We start from the raw sequence: 6,896 nt of genomic DNA on the forward strand, positions 1-6,896 counted from the left end.
AGTAGCAGTTTCTGGTGGTTTTTGATACCAACTGCAGTTTACCCTCTTATTTTGCAATACTTTTATTTTCAAACCATGGACAGAAAGTTGCCCATCTGCATGAAGTTTCAGAAGAATCAACTGTAGATTTGTATGAAAAAATTGACGGAATCAAAAACATGATTTGGCTCATCTTTGTTAGTTCTAACAAGGTCATTCAGAAGCCCGACGAACAAATTTATCTGTGGAGCATCCTTCGCGTTGTTTTTAGCGCGGTGGCAGCTCTAACAACACCAGACGATCTCGGTTATTGATGCTTATAATACATCATCTGATTTTTCCGTATACAGTTTTGCGGAATTTAAGATGGTACTAGGTTCAATATTTATCGCATTCAACCTCTTTCAATTTTTACATTACTTTCCTGCCACATCATGGACACACCGTTCTTGTCAATCTCTAATTGGGGCTTCAACCCTCCGGTAATTCTTTCTTAAAAGCAAACTCATACTTCTTCAGCCAAATGTTTGCGAGAACTACCGCGAGGTAAGCGCCCATTGCTTCATCATCGGTTTGAATAAACCATGAATCAATACATTTGAAAGATACCTTAATGACCACCAAATCCAAAATATTGTATAAACTTTTTTTCGTCAAGAGGTACTTTTGTTTCATCCGGATATGTAACAGTGCAGTGTTTTCAATTATTAATTTTGCAAGTTCAGTTATGGTTATGATATTGGCTGGATCGATATTGTCATAAAATCAATGCAATTATTTTTTTATTTCTCATACGAGCTTTTCGGAAATGATAGAGCTGGTCGTAGCCTTGTGTACCATGGCTAAGCCGTTCATCCGGTTGGGTTTTACCATTCGTTAACCTCAACTTAGAATAAACGATTACCTATATCGTTTTTTTGTTTAATAACTCTTTCTAAAATTATTTCTCAATTTTCGACACACCTCATCAATAATTGCAGTTTTTTTTTTAAATTGAGCCAATTTTTAAAAAAAGTGCAAAGTTGTTTCTTAAGTGTGTTTCATCATTACGCAAAAACCAACCCCTTTAGCAAAAGCACAGCCAGCAACTGATTATCTTGGAGATAATCTCTGCGTTTTTACTCGATATTCTTTTGGAGTTTGCCTTACTTTTTTGCATATGTCATTGCCGCGGCCTCTATTTCTCACAAAGTTTTATCGATATTTTTAGTTCACGAGTTGAGAGGAAAATGCCAAATTCACCCAAAAAAAGCGTTTCTTCAGACTTGTCTCTAATTGGATGCTTCGGACCCCTTGACAGCCTTTCATGTACCCATCACGGCAGTTCAATGTTATGAAGAACCTTAGATGCTCGCTCATTTATACTACCAAGACGTTTATTTTGTCTCTATTTTTCAATTACAACTTTTCAAATAAGTTTTGTTTTATACCATCATGTTAAAAAATTAGCAATAAAGGTTTTCAATTATTATGTATGGAAGTTTCTGAGTAAAAATTTCGGTTTAGACTTGTATGTTTTCGAATTTTGAGTTTCAGCGACAATTAAGTCCCAAGACTTTAGTGGTTTTTCATACAAAAAACGGAAAAGTCGAAATCAAAATTTTATGTCAGAAACTTATATACAAAATCTTCAAAGATTTCAAATTTATTTTTCAGATTGAAATTATCTTTAACCTAATTGATCAACTTTTTAGTTCAGATGTGATTGGCTAACTTTTCATAATGCTGTAATTGGCTAAATTTTCAGCAGAGTTATTCTGAAAATATCAAATGATTACATTACTTTGAGAGCCGCAAAGAAGCTTCCCGAAAGGTAAGAGCTGCTCAAATAGAATCGTTACTTGCCTTATTTTGCAAATCAAATCGAAAAAACTTTTTGCTTTAACTTTCTGTATTGAAGACGGCCGAACAGGAATGATTTTTCGTTGAACTCCGTTTTTGTTATTTCGACAAATTTAAGCTCTCCGAATAAGCCTTGATTTTTTACATCATCAAAATTTGTTTTCAGGAAATCAGGATACAGGATTTAGCAAAGAGGTGATCCATCTTTGATGGATAGAAAATATCTCTGCCAGACAAAATCAAAAATATCAACGCGCTAGCCCCTCTTTTAGGAGTGAGCTTGTGGCCTGGGGATACATAGATTCATCAATGAGTCCATAATTTTTGCACGCAAACAGTTAATTTGCATCGTTCAGTTGTTAGCCGCTAAAGAGCTAGCCGCTTCGACATCTCTTTCAACAAAGAATAAGCTTCAATAAAATTTAGTGGAAACGGTGAAAAACGCATATTATGTAATTTTGACGTTAGCCAATTGTTAAAAGACAAGTTTTTTTTTCCGTATTTAATTACTTTCTGTGCAAATCGATGTAACAGCATGATCAGATAGTCATAAATTGTCAAAGTGTTTACAAAAGAAGTTTCACTAGAGACTTTAATAGTCCCAAACAACTAATAACTAATAAACAACACCAATCTAGAAAAACAAATAAAGCATCAACGTTTTTCAAGAAAAAATATTGCAAACATGAGTACAAATCAGCAAGTTACATGAAAGGAGCAAAACGATGAGAGAAGCAGATGAAAAGTTATTGATGCTGATCTGTCACGATTTAGCTCGAATTTTTGCATAAGATGACTTTCAACCTTGCAAATTGAAACTATTCTGGGAAACATGAAGCAAATTTTTAGCTGTAGGATCTAGTTTGAAAATCGCAGGGAAATTTTGCGATCAAACCTTGACAGTTTTCTTTATCTTTAAGCCTTGGAAACCTGTCGGATTCGTGGGTACAACAAAGGCGGATCATTAAATGCCCTTTCTGTTGATTATATGCTTCCTGGTTCTTAACTTACTTTTCTCTTTCGCTCGAACTTCATGTCTCTGATTATTCGACGCAGTTTGAGTTTTGAAACATCTGTGTAAATGAGGTCTGTATAAAATCACAGCCCTATGTCTTGGACATAATCTATGACATCTCAGATTCTTCTTGCTTTCAGCTCTGTTTATCAGATCTTCCTAAACTTTCCTTCTCCTCAATTTCTGTTTCTTAATTCTACCAATGCACAAAATACAGTATTTATCGCTCTCATTGTTAAATTTTTTTTCCACAAGGTCTCGGTTTTCTCTCGCAGAGATAGTCTCACACTATCAACAATTGATAATATTTTTGTTCCTCTGAATTCCTTGATATCACGACTTGCAGCTTTTGCATCTATCTCAAATTTACTTGTTTCTTTTTTCGTCTCTACAAACATCATTATATTTACCTTACATAGTCTCTTTGTTCTTCGCCCATCAGTGGTTATCTCAAAAATTTTGACAATGAGAGCAAAAATATTATGTTTTGTGCTTTGGTTGAATTGACGCTGGCATGAGAAAAAACGGGCTAGTGCAACAGAAGAACTAAATATGAGCCACTCAGATGAATGCAAGTCGCATACAAAGGCATAACAAGACCGGTCTTGTCATCTGTCTTTGTATGCGACTTGAATATCTCTGAGTGGCTCATATACAATTTTTCTGTTGCACTAGCCCGTTTTTTCTCATGCCAAGGTCATATCCAGCTTTTATTTTAATTCTTCTGTTGTATAAACTCCAGTGATTATCAATAGAGTTCCAAACGTCCACAATCTGTCTAAACATTTTTTTGTTGTTTTATCTTTATTTGTTGCTTCAGCGGATGTAGGGGCGGTAAGGGGTTCGGAAACCATCCCTCAGGAGTTGGACACCCTGCCGACCCAAAGGGTCCCCCTTTGTACTAATTTGATATATCCACTTTAGGCTAATTGACCCATAAATTTTTTCTAAAGGGTTTAATAACTTTGAGGGTTAAGCGCGCGCAGAAAAAAACGCGCAAAAAAGTTTTTCAAATAAGGCCAAAACACCTTTTATTGGGCTTTTTTTAAAAAAAATTTGCCTGCTGCGCAGAAATTTTCATCAACATAGGGCTTCCCAGTGTTTATAAAATCAAATTGGTCGACCTAAAAAAGTTGACAAAATGTGCTTCCTTCGATTCCTTCGAGAAAACCCTATTTGGTGTTTTTTTGAGAGTTCTTAGTACCATAATTTTGGCAATACAAATTTGGCAAAACAAACAATCCCAAAAAAGTTCTCATACCAAACGATGCTAGTATGCAGGCCAGAATACATCTGTTTTGGTTCTAAACCCAATCTTTACTTCTGCTGCGAATGACGAAGCTCGTTTTTATTTCAATTTTTTAACAAAATAGCTTTAAATCAATTATTTATTTGAATTCCTAAAACGCCCTTTTCGCCTGTTTTTTCAAAGTTTTGACCAGAAGTTTCGCGCAGAAATTTTAGTCAAAACAGCGTCTTTTTAGTGCTTTGGGATATTTTGAAAATCCGCTTCTCTCTTTTGAAATTTCTAGATCCGAGATTTAATTTAATTTATTTAATTTAATTAATTTCTAGAGCCCTGATTTGTTGGGCTCTATGATTTGTAGTCTGTGAACTTTATACGGTAGATACAGTGACCGAAGTGCACAACCACTGCACTTAATGGCACCAACTGGTATGTGAAGTTGTTGCATATGGCGTGTAAAGTAGTGGAATCAATGAAAAGTCTGCTTTCAGAAATAAAGCACACTGTTAGTTTACGCAAAAATTGTATCCGCGATATTCAAAGATCACTAACCAATCATCGCTGTGTTGTTGAAAGCAAAAGACTTTCGATTTTCATTTCGAATAATAACCTATAAATCTACCGGCCGAGCGAACAACTGTGTGTTAGGATCCTCGCTAGTATTTGGAGTATTCCTGAAGAATACAATGACTATTTCATGCCCACGCGGAGCAATCTTCACAATGTGCAGCGACCTTGTTCTGAGAGATATTGGGAACTCGGGTGCAAAAAAAAAACAAAATGGTCATGAGAGGAACCAAAAAGCTCTTCAATTGAGAAAATTGACAATTAATGGGACCAGTAGAAACGGCAGATCAAATGTATTATCTGATTCGTTGTTTGAAACTTAGTTAGGTTGGATTAATGGAACTAACTAGCAGATGGGATAATTACATCACTATCGAAGAACTAAACGGCTAATCGAGATTTAGCAAGGGAACTGGAAGTCCCTTGCTACAATCACAGAAGATTCAGATACCGCCATCACATGAGCACTGATGGCATCCATCCAGATGCAAAGCACGTCAGAGAACAGGTAGCAACTTTTCGAAAAGCTTTTAATAAGCTGAAAAGAAAATCAATGACTATCAGATGAAATCAGGCCCAGATCAGGGCTGAATTTTAAATTTTTATTTTTTTTTGGAAGTGAACCACAGGCCTAGCTCTAGGCTGAAGGCTCTCGGCAATAGAATCATACAAGCCTAGATCCAGGCCTAGGATATAACAATGTGGCTATTGCAGACTTAGCCCAAGGTCGAAGATTATCCAGTAGACGTCTAAAATAGGCCTAGCTTAGGGCCGAGACTCGCCAGACACATAGAGATAACAAGCCTAGTTCAAAGCCGAAGACATTTCTCCTCACCTCTGAGTTCTAAAAAGGGGCGACAAAATCAAAGTTTGATGATGATGATGATGAGGTTGTTCGACCTTTTTGTTTCGATTTTCGATCAATTCGAATTATCTGATCTTGAGTGGTATCTGAAAGGTACTTATGACCTGAGCTTAAGTTTAAAAAGATTTTTATCATTTGTTTGATTTTTTTTTGTAAAGTTATGGGTGAGAGTTTGAAATAAGCCATTTTGACTAAGATGGGGCAGGGAACGCGTGATTTATTTGGTGCTACTCAAGCGTAAGTGAAGAAGTAAATCGTTCTGGGTTAAATTGAAAATTGTGACTAAGCAACTTGATTTTATTGATACAATACCAGACTCAAAACATGTCAATATGTACTTAAAAAAGCGTGAGGGGGATAAATTGAAAAAAAAAATCAAAATTTTTGCTTTTTTTTGCAATTATATATCAATTTTTGACAAAAAAGTTTTCCATGACTTTTAACGACAGTTGTGTTTCGCCTAGAGACGAGCGTTTTGTTTCTTTTTGTCTCATATTTTTTTTTCAAATCAAGCTTCCAGTTCCGACTTTCGCAACAAAAGTAACGGAGTATCTGAGCTCGTGGTGGGCTTTTTATATTTCAGACAAATTTCGACTTTTCAACTAGCCATTTTTGAGAGATTTTTTAAAAATATCATTAGAAAGGTATTGTTGTCCTGAGCTCTTAATCGAAAAGATAATTTACCGGAGATTATTTTTTGTAAAATTATGGGGGTTTAAATAATGTCATTTTTGCCGATTTGGAAAAATTAACGCGCGATTTTTCGCGCTTTTAACGCGTGAGCGGGTATTTACTCCGTTTTAAAAACGGCCGATATTGGTTGAAGGAAGCTTGTTTGCCATAATTGATTTCCTACTAGGAGCGAAATCAATCGCTTTGTACTTGATATGGAGTCTGGGAGATCTTTTCACAAATACTCTAAAAAAGTTTTAAAGTTTCCCCACATTTTTTTATTACATTTAAATTTTTCATGTTTTTAATGCTCCATAGACCTCAAAAGGCAGTCGGAACATTGTTTGTCTTGTCTTGTTTAGACTTGTCTCGTTTTACATTTTCAGTGATTGAGGATATAAACTGACAAGAGTGCTCCTATCGGGCCGAAGCGCCGAATGCTCCGACTCCCTTCTAATGTCTCTTCGCCTTAAGTAATTGATGAAATTTCCAAAGGAAATAAAGAATTTCTGATATTTTTGGAGACTTTTTTTGAAAAGCATCCCACCACACGCTGCGCAAAATACAAAGTGACATGTTGCGCATATAACAAGGTATTTAGACAGAAAAGTATGCCGCAGCTCAATTTGGAACAAATTCAAGACAGATGAAATCTCCGCTTAAGCGCCCGCACTGGAGTTTCATCGATACTAATTGACTATGATGGACTT

General features: G+C 35.8%; 2 protein-coding genes across 2 annotated transcripts in view; both read left to right on the forward strand.

Annotated features, from left to right (window-relative positions):
- Nucleotides 1-6,896, forward strand: part of LOC134848411 (TBC1 domain family member 25-like) — a 548,746-nt gene that overhangs the window by 298,800 nt on the left and 243,050 nt on the right. The gene's annotated exons all lie outside the window — the stretch shown is intronic.
- Nucleotides 1-6,896, forward strand: part of LOC134848414 (RNA polymerase II-associated factor 1 homolog) — a 201,036-nt gene that overhangs the window by 20,535 nt on the left and 173,605 nt on the right. The gene's annotated exons all lie outside the window — the stretch shown is intronic.

The sequence above is a fragment of the Symsagittifera roscoffensis genome, chromosome 6 (genome assembly GCF_963678635.1).
Source record: "Symsagittifera roscoffensis chromosome 6, txSymRosc1.1, whole genome shotgun sequence".
NCBI lineage: Eukaryota > Metazoa > Xenacoelomorpha > Acoela > Convolutidae > Symsagittifera > Symsagittifera roscoffensis.